Raw genomic sequence first — 17628 nt, 5'->3', positions numbered from 1 at the left:
CTGAAGGCATCGATGGAGGCTGTGTAGTCGATGGCTGAAGGTCAGTGCCTTCGTTCGAATCCAGCGCGATCGAAAGAAATTTTCTTTATGTTTGATCTTTGTATTAGGAATTATAAATGTTATTATTACAAAATAAAACAATTAAGCCTAGCTAAGTTACTTAAGACTTTAGCTGTATCGTCATAGGATCCACAATGTCATTTCAATTTACCTACTAATTGAATATTGCGGTAATCATGTAAAAATATTAATTAGTGTTTGGAACTTTACTATCTAACTACTTACCTAACACAACGTACGAACACTATTTACCTTACATAACCTAACCTAACTTTTAATTTATTAATATTTTTTTAACATAACGTAACAGTTAAGCTGAATGCATTGGTTTTTTTTTGTGTTGTTTCGTATATTCAAAACCTTTTTTATCTTCATTGAAATGTAAAAAATGCAAAATTTTTGCTTATATAAGTCTTAGTACTCTTTAGAAACTTATGCTAAGCCGCTGACGTCTATGCCTATGTACGGTATATAATAGCCATGCATATATGTATCTTTTGTACGAACACTTCATGCAATCCCTAATCCGCCATGGAGGTACAACCTGTTAGTAAGGAAACAACTATACGTGTACGTTTGTAAAGATTTGTCATCAAGCCTGTTCTTGTTTACGGAAAAGATGGAATTTAAAAAAGTTGATACGCTTGTAATAATATGTAGTATCACACCACATATTGTGGTAGTGCGATACTACATATTATAACAACACGGTGACTTAAGTTACATTTGAAGAAATCTACAGAAAACTAAAAAAAATCCACTTTTAGTTCTACCCCCAGCTCTGACTACTAATTACCGGCAAAACGAGTACATGCAAGTAATCATTTTAACATTTAAAGTAATATTTTTGATCTGAATCTTTTCCGTGCGAGTGTTTACTCTCGGCAAAACGAGCACTGAGCGGGCACTTTTATGACTCATGCTAAGACTTTTACAACTAAAGCAGTAGATTTCCTTGTGAAAGCGTTCGTCTAGGGCAGTACTTACCACCTTACCTATTTCTGCCGCCGAGTCCTAATATTACCATCAGTACGGGGTTCCGGTTTTGAAGGGTAAGGGTGCTGGTAAAATTAAAGGCATATGGAACCTGTCAATTTGTCTCAGGGTGACGGGCGCAGTGGCAGTACCCGTCAGACCTTTGTGATATAAAGTACTGAGTGGACTTTACTATTATGACCAGGTGTGTCACTTACTACGAGGCGCACAACTTGTTCGTCCCACCACTCGATGTCACAATAATCTGAGTGCAGAAAACCTACTAAAAAACCGACCTCAAAAGTTAGTGGAATTACATCTATTTGCCAAGGTTTACTGAAACCGGGTACCGAAAAGTGCGCGAAACCGGATTCATTCCCCAGTTTGCCACCCTTAGAGGTGGAATATTTTCTTCAACTTTAAAAAACCAATACTGAGGTGGGTACCTCAGTATTGGTTTCTCCTCCTTTCCAACAAAAAAAGAATCATCAAAATCGGTTCACGAATACCTGAGTTATCGCTTAACATACATAAAAAAATACAGTCGAATCGAGAACTTTCTCCTTTTTGAAGTCGGTTAAAAAGTATCTATAAGTATATATAGTACAGCACATAGTAAAGTTGTTATTATTATTATTTAATTTCGTTTAAAGCCGTTGATTTCCTGTTAGATCAGAGATTCTCAGACTTTTTTCTCATAGACCTCTTTCTAAATTTAGCTGGTTCCGGTGGACCACCTGCAGCTATATTTCTGCCATATTCCATATCCATATTATTTTTTGTCACGCCAACGTAGACCACCACCACGTCCACCTGGACCACTTTGGGAACTAAGGTGTCAGATCAATAAATAACTAGTTAAAAGTTGTTTTTAGGGCTGTTTACAGAACTCATTTTGAAGAGTTCTTAAATGGTATACTACTTTAATGAGCATTTTATTTCTTATGAAAAAATTAAAGAATGCATGCTGTGTCTTTGTTTTTGCGCATAAATTTCATTGTTAAGTCATTTTCACATTTTTTGCAGTTAAGTCTATGTTTCACCGTGTAGGTACCATACGCAGTTGACAACCGCAGTACAAGTTCACGGTGCGGTCTTTACACTTACATTGCTCCGTAAGGCTGCATTTATGAAACAATACGTTAAAGAATAATCGCCTTTAGGTTCAGAACATAAATAAAATATCGGTAAGCAATATACGTGGTGCATTGTGCGTTCGTTTCAGTAGTAGTATTGATGGTGAAAGAAATGGGAAAGAGGCAGTATTTTTCCAGTTGAGTAATTTTTTTGTTTTCCATACAAATTAATGTCCGCTCTTTGTTGTATTAGAGTTGTACAAGTACAACCTGCATATGTACAGGTCTGTGGTATAAGTAGTACATTTGAAAATAATGCAAAAAATTGTACTTATTGCATGTCTTCCTGATTGGAATTTCGTACACTTTATCCTAAAATTGTACGATAATTTTACTACAATATTATATAATGCATTTATATGAATAGCATTACAAATTTTTAGGTTGTTTTTTAAAGCGGAATCAACCTTCCGGTCAATGCCGTTATAAAAACAACAACTATGGCTTTAAGTGTAACGTACGTTCATGTGAAATAATTTTGTTTTTATATTGTGAATGCATCTTAAGTATGCGATGATTTAGCAGGGCGCCAGCGTATTGCCCTTGACTTTTACCCAATGTTCGTATTGCCAATTTAAGCTTTCATCTCAGTGTATCAGACGATATTATCCGATGGGCTTGAAGGTCACCAGTTCAACAACATCCTCTTTAAAATATGAATTTTTACGATCACATACTTTATTGGTCTTCTGTAATAATTTAAAAATAATATGTAAGAACTTAATACAATAAATTGTATCCACTATTTGTATTAGTAATAAATGTGCTAGCTATACATTACTTTTATAGTATTCTTGGAACCAGTTTCTTTTTTTAATTAAGTTGAAAATTACTCTTCAGGTAAATTGAAAGTTGCGGTCGTCGAAAGCTCCACTTGTTCCATAAACTTCACATGTTTTTTTTTGTAAAAAACAAACTAGTGAAATTTAAACCGTGAAGCCCTTCTCGCTACGACAGCCATTTTGCTACGTTCAATCTGAGGAATTTACGTAATGTTTTAATGACGTAAATATTTTCTTTTTATTCATAACGATTTAAATGGGTGTAAATGAGTGGTAAAATTGGTCGTCCTTTGGGACAGGCTAAGGCGTCTATTAGCCATACTGCCGAATCTGAGATAAGTCATAATCTAAGATTTATTCTTCAATAGTTTAATTTTTTGATAATTTTTCGCGGGAAATCGTTATATCATTGCGGTGGCCATTTTAAAACTCCCTGATTCTGAAAAATTATTAATTTTATTCTTTTTTTATACTGTTATACCATACCTCCTAGACAAAGTAATTTCTTTCGTATGTTAATTACTCAGTACAGTCTGTATGGCGCACAAGTGCCTTTGCCTTTACCAGTTTAAGAATAGAAAAATATTGGAAACCAACACAAAATGTTTTAATTTAATAATACTATAGAAGAAAGGTTTTGAGACGTGAAATAATAAAAAAACAAGAATTTACTATTTTTGTCGTTAACCTGTGTCCGCAGTCGATTTCACCGGCAGAAATTTGTTTTATTATTGTTATGAAATTTTATATAACGACATCTCGCTAATTAAGTAAGTATTGAATATCGCAACACAATGTTAACAAAACTATAAGAAGATTTTATAAAGCGTGAAGTTGTAAAAGGTGATTATAACGACTCTTACCAGTTATATATTATACGCCTCGTCCGAATCTGAAATGAATAAATTTAAATAATTAATTATCACAGAACTGTAAATCAAAATGCAATATGAGAAAAACTATTGATTAATACGACCACTATATTTCTATCTGCGGTAGAGTGAAAAGTCTAGAAACATATCGATACTTCAGGGAAGAAAGGGCGTAGACGCCCTAGTAGACTGTTGAAAAAATGAATTATTGATGTAAATAGCCGCATTAAATTTTTATGCTCTTTCCACCTGTGTGTACCAAATTTATAATATAATATATATATCGTAGGTATAAAAATAGAAAAGATATGAACCAGGACGTTTAAGTTTTTGTTTTATATTTGTCTCTTATTTTTTATTCTTTGTGTCTGACTTTTGAGATCTTTCTTCCCCGAAGTATCGATTATTATAAATTAAATATAATCGTTTCGTCTCCATTTCTGTCCAATATTTTAGTACAGGTGGGTTGCCGATTTGTCGTATAATGTGTCGTATATTGTATCGCTTAAAAATGTTAGAAATTGCTTAATAGTGGCCAAAGCAATCAATCTATGAAAAGATGCATACAAATAAACTCTACAGCGACTTTTAATTAAGACACTTCGTATTGATTACGTGAATTAGAAATCACGCTTCTAATTAAGAAGATACCTCGAGATATTCACGATATGTTGATCTTATTTATTTAATTTATTTAGTTGATCTATAATTAAAATCTATATTTTAATTTATTAGAATGCGTTTCTTGATTTTTTGATCTGTTATCGGTGATTTGAAAAACTCGATTCTTTATCGATACAGTTATACTCTAATTATTGACCATTACTGAATTTGTTTTGTAATACAGTATTTATCTACTAATTTTGTTTATAAATATAGGTCATATAATTCGTGTATCCACAAATGAACTAGGTCAATTTAAGGGAAGTGGCAATTCATATTTTTCTAAAAATCGTACCTTTGGGAATGCCACGTTAAAACTGCTTAATTTCATGAAAGGCATAAAAATAATATGAAATACATAAAACAATGTATGTTTATGTGAAATTTTATAACTCTCCTTTTTAAGCATAAAAAGTTATCGATTCATTTCGTCCGTAAAATAATAATAATAATAACGCACACACTCAACATAGCCCCGCACTAGGGAAACCCTGTGTCGCAGGTGCCATGGACACACACATGTGACACGTGAGTTTGGGTGTAATTTGTGGTTGTCTACAAATTACACCCAAACTCACGCGAGAAATAAATGTAGGCCATACATATATATCTCCCGGCCTGGGAATCGAACCCAGGACCTCTGCATGGCCGTCCGGCATGGTAATCGTTCGGCCACGGAGGCAGTTAAACCTCTATATGTCTATATCTAAATATTTAAACCTGTTTCCTGAAAAGTTGTCATTTTGCAGGTGTGTTCTTATTAGAGAAAGGGTGGGAAATGTTGGGCAAAGTTTTGACATTTCACTTATTAATTTCATCAATCTCAAAGTTAACTGCGTTTTATTTTGGAGAAATATTACTTAACTTAATATTTATGTTACTTCAACATCAACCTGCATTAGGCATAGGTCCCGGGTTCGATTCCCAGGCCAGGAGAAATGTCTGTATGGCCTATATTTATTTCTCTCGTGAGTTTGGGTGTAATTTGTGGTTGTCTAATGTGTGTGTCCGTGGCACCCGCGATACAGAGCTTCCCTATTGCGGGACTATGTGTGTGCGTTATTATTATTATTAACCCATTTATACGTCCCACTGCTGGGTACGGATCTTCTCTCAGGCGAAGGTTCAGGCCATGGTCCGCGGCGCTGGCCCGATGCGGGTTGGGAACTTCACACGTTTTCCGGAGTTTGTAATATTTTCCTTCATCGAAAATATCACTTCAAATTCCAAATTAATCTTCAACACATAAATTCCGAAAACCTCAGATATGCCAGCCCGGATTCGAACCCACGGCCACTACTTGAGAGGCGGTAGTTTAAACCCTTAGGCTACCCCGTCTATTTATATTACATTTAATAAGAAAATGTTAAAAGTTTTGCCTTGCACTGTGGGAATTGGATTATGTCTCGGGTAAATTTTAAGTAGCAGTAGTGCACTTGTGAAAGAGTTGGCCCAAGAAAATACTGCAGCCATGTAATGTGAGCATTACTGCATTTCAGTTTTGAAGGGTAAGTGTGCTGGTGAAATTACAGGCACGTGAGACTTGGGCGCAGAGGCAGTGTCCATCAAAACTTTGTGATTTAAAGCTCTGAGTGTCAATACAACTGTTATGAACAGGCGTGTCGCTTACCACCAGGAGCACGACTTGTTCGTCCCGTCAAAAGGTTCGATTGCCGATAGGACCAGTTTGGGAAATGAACTTTTCTAAATTGGTTCTAGTCTGGGTAGTCTAAGTAGTAAGCTCTGGAGTGAATTCTACTGCTCTGTTACTCGTAGTACATGTAACACGTACGTGAATTCCCTAGTTTGACACCAGGGGGCCTGCCACAACCTCTTAAAACAATATTACTTTAACCTTACATTGACTGTTCGTACCATAACGCGCTTAAAGTAAGCTTATTTGTAATGTTAAAACTATGATGTTTCATTGGCAGCTTTGTAACTATTCATTCACTCAGTTCGTACCATGACGTGAATTTGACATGAAAGTAATATTGCTTCTGCAATATTCATATATAAATATTCTTCTGCTATAATCTTATAATAGTTACACGGATGCAATGGAAATAATATTATTTTCAGTTTTATTGTCTTAATATTGATTTGTAATGATTAAAAGTTAAGTTGAACTTATTTATTTACATACGTCTCTTCAATATTTTACATAGGAAATAATTTCTCGTAAAATAAAAATACGCGATGTTTATTTCGTAAAATTATGACAACTCCATCTATATGCTCCTTGACGAATCTAACAGTTGACACTAGACTATAGCTTCGAATTCACAACGTGACTATCAAGACTCAGCTTGTTTTACTTATTTTTCTCCATGAAAATGCGGAATAATAATTGAAAATAACGTAATTTTAATAGATTTCATTATTACATACTTTTCTTTTTTTTGGCAGTTAAAATTCTCTGAACGTTAATAACATTAAGTACTTTAATTTTTTATTTTTTATTTATTAAGGCTTTGGCAAAGCCACAGCCTAAACATGAAGTTTATTATGTTTCTGTAAATATGGCCGCCACAAAGAGGATAGGCAATTTGAGGCGGCGTGCTTGGATTGACTCGGGATTCCTTAAAACGGGTATTCTAGTTCGAGATTCGTATAATTTCGCGTTTTAATCTTCGATTAAGGCACTATCCTATTCCACTTTAAACTAGATTTCACAAAATAATTGAAAGTCAAAATAAAAACGAAACTTTTCCCTCCAAAAGGTCCAGAGCGAATTTAAGTACTTTAACATTATGCTACGATAAACGATTCGGAACATCAAAAAAGAAAGAGATGGTATTACACTGTTCATATAGCGTTATTTCTTTCCTATTTTTAGTAAGGAATTGACAATATTGGGAAATCATTCGTTCTTTCAGTCATTGTAAGCAATAATACATTTCTTGGTAGACAAGTTTGTCATGATACCAATATGAGTATTATATTATAACAAGCTTACTTTAAGCTTACATTGAAATAAGATTGTTTTTGGAAAGGTTATGGTAGGCCCCCAGGACCTTATTATCATGATTATTAAAGTAAATTACTGTTAATTATATGTATATTGCATATAATCAAGTAGGTACAATATTTGTTTCTCATTACAACCTGTGTGCAATTTTCGGCTACTATGAATTCATACTAAAAAACCCTATAAAGTTATGTACAAAATAAAATCCAATATAAAATTTGCTGATTGAATAAAAAGCCTAAAAATACGGTCAACAACGAAAAAATAAACGAACCCAATAACTGTACCATACAAATGAGAGTAGCTCTCAAATTTCGGTTTCAATTTCGTATACAGCCCGCACACAATCGGTATTCGATTGAGCTTTATTGTTGAAAATTATAAACATTGACAGTAATACGTTTTCAGCTTTCTACAGCCGTTATTAACGTTCGTAAACGTGATCTCGGTTGATGTGCTTCGTTTTAATGCCAACTTTGGTCCTTAGCTGGCAGAATACTGGATAATACGATTGTAAAGTGATCGCTTTAGCGGTTCGAAACTGCCTGAGCTTTGAAACGCCATTAAATTCAAGCATTATTTTACAACCACTAACATCAAATGTCAAATTTGAACACATATACTGTCAAATAATTTATTACTAGCTATATATTTCCACTAGTCCCGCGCTCAACAGTAAACATATTAAAAAACTTTAACGCCTAGCTTTAACAAAGATAGGGTGTCTCATACAATTTTAAAGCATCAACCCTTCAGGACATATGAAATAAATTATATGAAAACAGGCGCTTGTTGTCTTTTCCATTAAAACAAGGAAAATATACTAATATGTGAAGAGGCTGAATAGTCAAACTTTTGACTTTCAAAAAAAAGAAGATTCGTAATTCAACTCATTGACTTACATTCGACTATATTATTTTGTGTGATGTCACGTGATTACTCCGTCATTTGTGATCCGATTTCAATTATTCTTTTTTGTCGGAGTGGGGGTACCTTAGTTGTGGTTCTATTTAAATTGAAGAAAATATTCCACCTTGAACAATGGCAAATTAGGGGATGAATCAGGTTTATTGAATTTCACCCGCTTTTCGTTAACCGATTTCAATAAAACTTGGCTAATACAGCTAATACATATATGCAATTCCACAAACTTTTGAGATCTTTCCTTTTTAAAAAAAAAAATGTTACTGTCCATATCCTGGATATACCCGTTAACCATATTCTACGAGTCGTTGTCGTTCTATGTAATTTAACGAGATTTCCACATTTAAATGCAGAACGGCTATAGAGTGGAATTCCCTGCCAGCAGTCTTATTCCTTGAACACTATAACTTCGACCTCAAGGCGATAGTGAATAGGCATTATTTAGGTGTGCATGCTTCAACATCGACCTCATCATCACTTTCCATCAGCTGAGATGACGGTCAAATGCACATTTAGGCATACAATAAAAAAGAATTAAGCTAAAGTTTTAATATTTGAATAAGTTTTAACAGTTTAATAATAATTTAAATAAGTTTTGCTTTTATATTTTATATTATATGTAAAAATGCGTAACTAAGATTTGCACGTATTATATAACAGTATGGAACAGTACGACTAAATTACAAAATTACACTAAATACTGTAAACTTTGTAATCGGTTTAATTTTTCTGGACTTTGGTGGAATATTATAAATACAGGGTCAAAAGCACGTTAAGCTCTATTATTAAGATTTAAATTCAACTCTATATTGCTTACAATAAGAGCGGTTCAAGTATGATATATTGCACAAGACTGGCAAAAATTCATAAACGTATAAAGTAGTTTTACAGCAACCAATCGATTCCAGACCGCAGCAACGTGCTACGATTTGTATAAATGTCGCAGTTAAATAATTTAATCAGCCACTTAATGAATAGCTTAGCGCTTTAAAAAACCGATCTGCTTGTACAACGCTTCATTATTGTTTAAATTTTCGTCTGTTCGAGTGTCTAATAAATACACGTACACAATATATCGCACGTGAAAACAAATTCTGTCGTAACTCAAAATGGTGGAATTGAGAAGACACGATTTGAAAATTCAAAAAATTAAGTACTTAATGGAACCCAAAAATTTATATTCTCGTTTATTAGTGGATAGCTAAATATTGTGCATAAATAAAACTAATCCTATTATTCCCTATAAAATCTATTCGGTAGTTTCTTTTAACTTTCAAATCTTATTTTCTCAATTCCACCATTTTTAAGTGTGTTTGTCTTCACATGTATGAATTCATTATATTGTAGCACGACGTAACTATTCTCTTAAATATATTTTATAAAACATTGAGAAGAAATAATATTACGATATAGTGCTACTTATTATTGCTCTAGTTTGACCTTTTGGCTCCAAATAATGATTTGGCGGATTCCAAGTCTTAAAATGTCGAACGCCACGCAGTCCAATTAGCCTAAACATTAATATCAAAACGTCAATTAAACAATTAATTAAACAACGCCGTTTAGTGAAAGAGCTAAGCCGTTAGTTGAATGGCCGATTTCTTGATTTGGCAACAACATGGTATAAAATATTATTAAACGCCAAACAACACAAATCGTTAACATAAAATAGCGCAATGCGAGACCCCGGATACAGTCGTATTAAATTATGACACGTATAAAATCAAGTACTTACTAATGTTGCCGGTTGGTCCTACTGTATAATTAACATGTTTAGTTATTGTAGTCATTTTATGGATTATTAAAGTTTAAACAGAAGCCTACATAACTTTAGCGATTGGTTGGAAAACTTCAGACCATAACATTTGTTTCTTATAACATCGTATTAAGGTATATAAGAACGTTAACAATAAACTTTTGGTTATTACAATTTCATATATAATTTAACAGTTTGTTGTTAAACTCTTGATTTGTATAATAATTTTGTATATTTTAGGCTAGTGTGGGTGTATTGGCTATGCGGGGTAGGATAATATCCCGGTATGACCTAAACATCTATAAATTACGATGGCAAACCAAAAACAAGTAACGAGTAGCTATCTGTAGGCGGACAACGGACACTTCGCACTGTGCAGCTATATGTATAGCGTTGAGTCAATGCTGCCGTTATGCTACATTTAAATACCCGAAACCACCATAACAGAAGAATTTTTCCTATCCACAAGAATTTTTACTTGTCTCAGCTATTACTTACTGCATGAAAAAATATGTTAAGAGTATAATATCTCAGCTAGAATTTAAATTTTTCCCGTACTCATACGATTCATTTTGCTTGGGTCTACCGGCAGAGACACAGCTTTATTTCAGAATGTATTTTTTTACAAACGAAATTAAAGTTATTTGAAAAATATATATCGTACAGTATACGTGTTCTGTTTACTTCAGTTGATACAAAAAAAATCATTGTTATGTGTAAAGTGATTGAATATATATTTACTAGCAAATTTTCGAGGTAAGTTTGTTTTTTTCTACCGTAAACATTTTTAAGAATCGTGTTTTCACACCATATAGTAATCGGTGTATATTCTCAATTTTACTATATATTTTCTCCAAAGTTATTGATTTTTATTATTGACTTTCACTGTTATGCGGAATCAACCAAAGCCATTTCAGGTTGTATAGACTCTTAATGTCGAGTTTTTAATTACCTAGACAAAACTGACAGCTCCTAAAGTCACTTTTATAAAAGTGACGACGATGTTGTACGCCCATTACGTAAATCATTTAATAACGTGAATTACGTTAGTAGTAGTAAAGCTCCTCGTAAAAGACTTGGTCCAGGGAAGTACTGCCTCCTTACCTATCTCTGCCGCCAAGTAGTAATGTGAGCATTACTGCATTCCGGTTTTCAAGGGTAAGGGTGGTGGTAAAATTACAGCCACATTGGATTTGTCAACTTATGTCTCAGGGTGACGGGCGCAGTGGCAGTGTCCCTCAGATATTTGCGATTTAAAGCTATGAGCGGCACTGCAACTGCTATGGACAGGTGTGTCGCTTACTACCACGCACGACTTGTTCGTCCCATCACTTGGCTTTATATAGTGTTCGTTTCAATTCTAAATTAGTTCACTGAAACTGATTAACAAAAAACAAACGTTATAAGTAATGATGACCAACTCAGTGAGTCATTGAAATATATGAAATAATGTTATAAGGGATCTATTTTTATTTCATCAAAAATCGGCAACTATAAATGACTATTTTGTCTTGCCAATCCAACATAGCCAGGGCGTTTCAAAAACTGACCATAAATTGGCAACACCACGCTAATAGGACAATCCAATAGGCGATATTGATTTTTCCATTCTACTAAGGACATTATTAATAAATAAATGCTGGAGAAAAACTATAATACTTTAAATACTATTACTTGTGTAAATAACTTATTATTTTTAATTTGATTAAACTAGGCCTTTGTTTGTTTTTGTTCATGTGTTGTAGGCCATGCAATTAATTAAAAAAGTGGCAGTCTGCTCGATGCACGAGGCTTGAAACTAGTTTAAAGAAGATACGTATGTAAGTGTACCATCATCACCATCATGTCAGCCGGAAGACGTCCACTGCTGAACATAGGCCTCCTCCAAAGATTTCCAGACCAGCCGATCGGATGCGACGTGCATCCATCGGCTACCCACCACCCAGTGTATACGTATGTATTAAGAAATTATTTCGTGAGCATATTTAACTTATAAAAATTGAATAGTATCTACAAATCGAGTTCTTAGGTTTTCGCGATTGTTATACATAGGAATGAAACTATTTTTCCGGATTTAAATCGCGTATATTTGTTTTTTCAAACAAACCGACGTTTCGGGCCCTTTACAGGTCCCATGGTCACGGTTGACTGTTTTTTGCGCGCGCACGTTTGTTCTTGAGGTCTTCAAACCGCCGGATTTTATTTGCAACATCCAGTCCGTACTGGTGTACATATCGAGTTCTTAGGTTTTCGCGATTGTTATACATAGGAATGAAACTATTTTCGCTCGATATGTACACCAGTACGGACTGGATGTTGCAAATAAAATCCGGCGGTTTGAAGACCTCAAGAACAAACGTGCGCGCGCAAAAAACAGTCAACCGTGACCATGGGACCTGTAAAGGGCCCGAAACGTCGGTTTGTTTGAAAAAACAAATATACGCGATTTAAATCCGGAAAAATAGTTTCATTCCTAGTATCTACAACTTCATTAAAGCTCACAACCGTCGAAAATGTAGCATGTGAAATTAAAATAATAACGTGTAATTAGTAATTAGGCGTAAGAGTACTGTTTATCCTACTTTGAATTACAAGTGGGAGTAACCACGACCGCGATAAATAAAAAAATATTATTTATGTTTTCTTTCGCGAGGCATACGTCGAGTTAATTGTATTGCATGTGTGGCAATTATTATGGTTCATTATTGAGAACAAATGTTTTTCATGCAATGGTTCTTTTTGTATGCAGGTACCGGCGATCAGTAGCTGCCACCCGCAGCTTGCTTGTTCTTGTTGACATTGGCGTTTAAGGCGTTTAAGAGCTAGACCATATTTTGAATATAACAAAACGTTTTCATAATAATAACTACTTTATAATATATTCTTAAGGAAAACCGATCTAGAGAGTTTCTAATTTTTTCAACACACATATAAATTGTTATACAATAACATAACATTCTGAACCGAACTATGTAAAAGATGTTTATCTATGAAATTTGCAATTTGCTCCCATTCATGGTAAAGGGACAATATATTTTAAACAGCCCGGGAAATTGAATTTACTGTACATTTCGAAACTTTGTAAAGTTTTGACGTCTTTAACCAGTTTCAATAAGGTGTTCTGGATAGTAGTTTAACAATTTGTTGACTTCTCACAGCTAAGCATGATCTCTTACGAAGTGATGGTTGAAATCGTAATTCTGAATTTGTGTAGTGTAAACTGTATTTTGTTTTTTTATAATATAAATTTCAAAAATCTGAGCGACACTGTAACTGCGCCTGCCATCCTGAAACATAAGTTGATAAGTCTTATGTACCTGTAATGTCACCAGCAGCACTCTTACTCTTTAAAACCGGAAAGTAAAGCTCACATTATTGCTTGGCGACAGAAATAGATAAGACCTTTTAAATGTAAATGTGTAGTTAAGTTGTAATTTCGCATTCATAAATATGAACAAACATTTTTACTTGTATAACTACCAATAAATATAGTACAAGTGTAGGTAGATAAGCGGTTGCTCGAGTTACTTGAAAACTGGTGCTAAGAGAAGTGGTGCAAGCAGAACCAGTCCTGTGACAGGAAGCGGCCTCGACCCCCCCCCCCCCTCGTTTAATACAGCCGTCCAGCCCGCCGCACCCCCCGCCACCTGCTTTGCGACCTCCGGCACCAGACAAAGCTTGTCCTTCGCGTAGTGAGTGACGCATGCAGTGCAACGCACTAAGCACAATAATGTCCTTTTCAATGTCCGGTAACCTGCCTGGCAGATACAATTTACCTAATTAAACATTCATAATATATATTATAATAGTTTGAATACTTGACATTCAGTAACAAAAATACCAATATATTTTACTTTTTATTTATTTCTTCCTTCCTCTATCTCTTCCTTTCTCTATGTTTACAAGGATTTTTTGAAACATTTGAATTTTTTGAAAAAAAAAACTTCTTTCTCTACGGTGAAATTACAGGCACACGATACTTATCAACTTATGTCTCAGGGTGACGGGCGCATTAGCAGTCAGCAGCACTCAGATCTTTGCGATATAAAGCTCTAAGTAGCACTGCAATTGTTATGGACAGGCTTTTTTTTTACCATCAGGCGCACGACTTGTTCGTCCCATCACTAAATATTATTAAAAAAGAAATTACCAACGCTTTAAGAAACGTACTTATGCGACAGTTAGTAGAAATCTTTTATTTAAATTTGTCCTTTAAATCCTTTACATCTTTTTCTTGTAATTACAAAAATTTACAATTTATTTATATTTATAGCGCTGATGTTTTGCTGAGTGTATGTAAGGCCAAAAATTAGTCTACAAACTGACATGCCTGTTTGAAATGTACAAACTATTATAAACAGTAACTAGAAATAATACAATTTTTTTAGTTTGAAAAAAGAATGACTACAAAAGAAAACTTATATAATTTCTGTGTAACCCTTAAAGGTATTTAAGATAATTTCTGGGTCTATGGAAACAAGGTAAACAGCTTGTGCTTACGTGTTTTTATTATTTACAATTATATTTTTCTACTTCATGGACATGGAGTGGCCGAACGGTAACCACACCGGACTGCCACGCAGTGGTTCCAGGTTCGATTCCCGGGCCGGGACAAATATTTGTATGGCCTACATTTATTTCTCTCGTGAATTTGGGTGTAATTTGTGGTTGTCTATGTATGTGTCCATGGCACCCGCGACACAGGGTTACCCTAGTGCGGGGCTATGTTGAGTGTGTGCGTTATTATTTAGAGGAACGCTAACACTGGTCACATATACCAGAACGTTCTTAGAACGTATACGTATGGCATTTTTCTATAGTCACTTCAATTTAAGCAATTTTCAATTTGGTTAAGTCTAAACAATCTGTAAAAATGAATTTTCATACGGATTTCGAGAACTGGGCTGAGTAGTAATTAAATTTAATTGTATTGTGACTAAAATCAGATGTTTTATGTGTTTCATGCTTTCCATTGTTTTACTACTTGCTTATTACTTACGGTTTTCTGTGTCGTTGTTTCTATAAACTTTTACCAACTTACTACGTGTATAGGTCAAAATTAAATATTGTTTATTAAACAGTTGGCATAGCTCGATGCTCGACCTGCCGGCGCAATCGTGTTTTGCCCAAAGTAACGATCTCATAGAAAGTAGAGCAAGTCATTTATTTATTCAGTGCAGCGGGGCGAGTGTGAGCGAGACGAAGCCGCAAAACGGGCTCATTAAAATAAAAATCCCATTTTTGAGTGCAACTTGCGCGAAGCCAGATAAAAGTTACCAACGAAATTTTGCTCGACTTATTCCATAAAAGCAATACGGAACGCCTCTTTGACGTGATCTGGAGATACCAGTGCGAAGAGAAACCGTTCGCTACTGCCCCCCCAACGACATGCGCGTAGCAACATAATTACTCACTTTCAATAGTGAGGAATATTTAAAACATATTAAGGGTATAAGATTTGCTTATCGTACTTTATGGTGTACCAGATAGTGTACAATGTCCACCGTGAAAATAGCAGATAAAACGCGTCAAGAATTTCATTCCGCATTTTACGAGGGTTTTCACTGTTGAAATCGAGCCATTGTCTGAACATTACGCAGCTTACTGTTGCATTAAGCGCACGATATGCTGCAGCGCTATAATTATCGCCACGAGTCACGTTATGCGCACGCGCGTTTACTATGTAAATAACACCATGCACGACATTCCACTGCTGCTGTCCGGTAAAATGAAAATCGCTGTTGTAAATTTACGTCTGTCGAGCCTTGTCTTCATTAATATGGGTATAAATGCTATCATGTTTTGTTCCACTTGGAACAAAATATATAGCATTTATAGGTACTTACCTATAAATGCATTATGCCAATAAAAAAATACTTCTCAGTACCTATCGTAAACTCTCTTTTTCGAATTTGTTTTAATCCGGCCTGTACTTGATTGATATTTCCAGAACAGTTCATGTCAATTAAAATTATTTACACGTTTAGGTTAACGAAAATCGACGAGCGATGCTGACTTTCACCTCGTACGTCCTTTCTAGCATTATTGTCTGAATAAACTTTATGATTTACCAGTCCGCCGTTAATGTAAGTACTTGATGGCTTAAGTGATCAATAAACATTACTCTGTATAACACTATTTACTACTGATATGAAAAACCATATAAACTTTATTCCTCAGTTTTGTTTTCGGAAGAATGTTTATCGATTTTGTTGTTGTCAATAAAATTGAATGCACATAAAGTATTTCATTTGCTGTTTTCGACTTTCCAATAACACACACACACTGAACATAGCCCCGCACTAGGGAAACCCTGGGTCGCGGGTGCCATGGACACATACATAGACAATCACAAATTACACCCAAACTCACGAGATAAATAAATGTAGGCCACGCAAATTTTTTCTCCTGGCCCGGGTATCGAACCTGGGATCTCTGCGTGGCAGTCCGGTACGGTAACCGTTCAACAACGGAGGCAGTTCATTCAATGTCCTGCAGTTCTCAATAACTGTTGTAGCATTCGATTTAGAGCGATTTCACAAGGCGAGTTTTAGCATCACTTGCGATTTATGGACGGTTGCATCGATGCAAACGCGCGACTGCATCGATGCAGTAGCATAAGCTGAATCATTAAAAATGTGTATCGCGTTTGCATCGCGATTGGCAGTTTAACTCGAGCGTGTGTGTAAAGATAGACGATTAGCGACTGTATCGCTACTGAATCGCTGCAGATGCGCTGCTAAAAGTCATCGTATGTAACCGCTCTTAATTAGATAACTTTGAGGAACTCCATTACAGAATAAGTTTGAGAATCGTACACATACACCGTTATTATTGTTGAAAAACTACAAATTGCGAGTTACAATCACTCTATTGCATATATGTTATACGATATTTATCAAAAACCGAATAGAATTGTTTTATGTCTTAAAGAATAATTTTTACAATTTATTTTGTTCGACGTAGCCTGATTAAATAACAGAACACACAACCTACCAATTCCACGAAAGCTTAGTTAACTTACGAATATAGAAATAGTCTGTACTCATTACAAGACAGTTCGTTGCACCTCCCATTACCTGCCTTATATTATGACATCGTTGATCGTTGGCCATATTCATACGCGTCCAACTTCACCACACTTGCTCTTGTGATACAATGACACGCACTATTCATGAAGGTAAGCATTTGCTGTCGACTACAAGTTATAAATTGCAAATTATCTTTTCTACTTCCTACAGTCAGTTGCAAAACAGGTCAGAATATTTATTAATTCTGTAAGTGTTTTATCTTTTTGCATAAGGTTTCCACATCTCGAACTCGAGATGTAAATTACAAAATAAACGTGTTGGTAAATATAGAAAATAGCATTATATTTTAATTCAACGTGCTAATTTCTAGAAACTATGTTCAAGATAGGTGCAAGAGGAAATATAATTCTAAAGATGCGATTTGTACATTTCCTTAATTTATTTTAATTATATGAGCT

General features: G+C 34.8%; 1 protein-coding gene across 1 annotated transcript in view; it reads right to left on the bottom strand.

Annotated features, from left to right (window-relative positions):
- LOC113232724 (neurotrophin receptor-interacting factor homolog) overlaps window positions 1-17628 on the bottom strand; it is a 92201-nt gene that overhangs the window by 49195 nt on the left and 25378 nt on the right. Inside the window, exon 2 of the mRNA XM_026467503.1 lies at window positions 3817-3845. The gene's annotated coding sequence lies outside the window, so the exon portion shown is untranslated. The remainder of the gene's footprint in view (window positions 1-3816; window positions 3846-17628) is intronic.

Source organism: Hyposmocoma kahamanoa, unplaced genomic scaffold (assembly GCF_003589595.1).
Source record: "Hyposmocoma kahamanoa isolate Upper Pololo Valley unplaced genomic scaffold, ASM358959v1 78, whole genome shotgun sequence".
Lineage (NCBI taxonomy): Eukaryota > Metazoa > Arthropoda > Insecta > Lepidoptera > Cosmopterigidae > Hyposmocoma > Hyposmocoma kahamanoa.
This window is presented reverse-complemented; position numbering and strand designations above follow the sequence as displayed.